This window comes from Quercus lobata, chromosome 2 (genome assembly GCF_001633185.2).
Source record: "Quercus lobata isolate SW786 chromosome 2, ValleyOak3.0 Primary Assembly, whole genome shotgun sequence".
NCBI classification, from domain to species: domain Eukaryota; kingdom Viridiplantae; phylum Streptophyta; class Magnoliopsida; order Fagales; family Fagaceae; genus Quercus; species Quercus lobata.
Window position 1 is genome coordinate 61,359,342 of NC_044905.1, and position 581 is coordinate 61,359,922.

Below are 581 nucleotides of genomic sequence, written 5' to 3' on the forward strand. Positions count from 1 at the left end.
GGCGGTTGGGATGTGGTGAACACTAAATATGGGTTTAGTAAATCTGAGTTTGGGTTTGTGTAGTGAGAGTTCTAGCTTTGCTGAGAGGGAGAAAGGAAGGGGTTGATGGCTTTGAAGCTTTTAGTTGGATTTGATTTTAGATGGAGAAGAAAGATATAGGTGAGAGGGCTAGAGAGAGGAAGAGAACAAGTGAGAAAGAATGAAAAAAAGAGAGAGAAGGGAGAGGCCTGTGAAACGGAGAAGACAAGAGAGACAATAAGAGAGAAAGAGAAAAGATATTTTAATTAATGATGTGGCAGCCTCCTATTGGCTGGCGTAAAACACTGGTTTTACGCCACAACCTGACTGAATGTTTACTCTTTCCGAAATTCGCCTCGGCTAAATAACTTTGAATAATACATATATCACAAATTAACTTAAATTTACAAAATATTTAGCCAAAAGACTCTGGCCGCCCCGGCCATTTGTTTTGTAGTTTATAATGCAATTAAGCAGTGAAAACAATGCTTTGTATTCAAATAATCAAATCATAGGTACTTTTTTTTTTTTTTTTTTTTGTTAATCAAAAACTTTTATTAAGA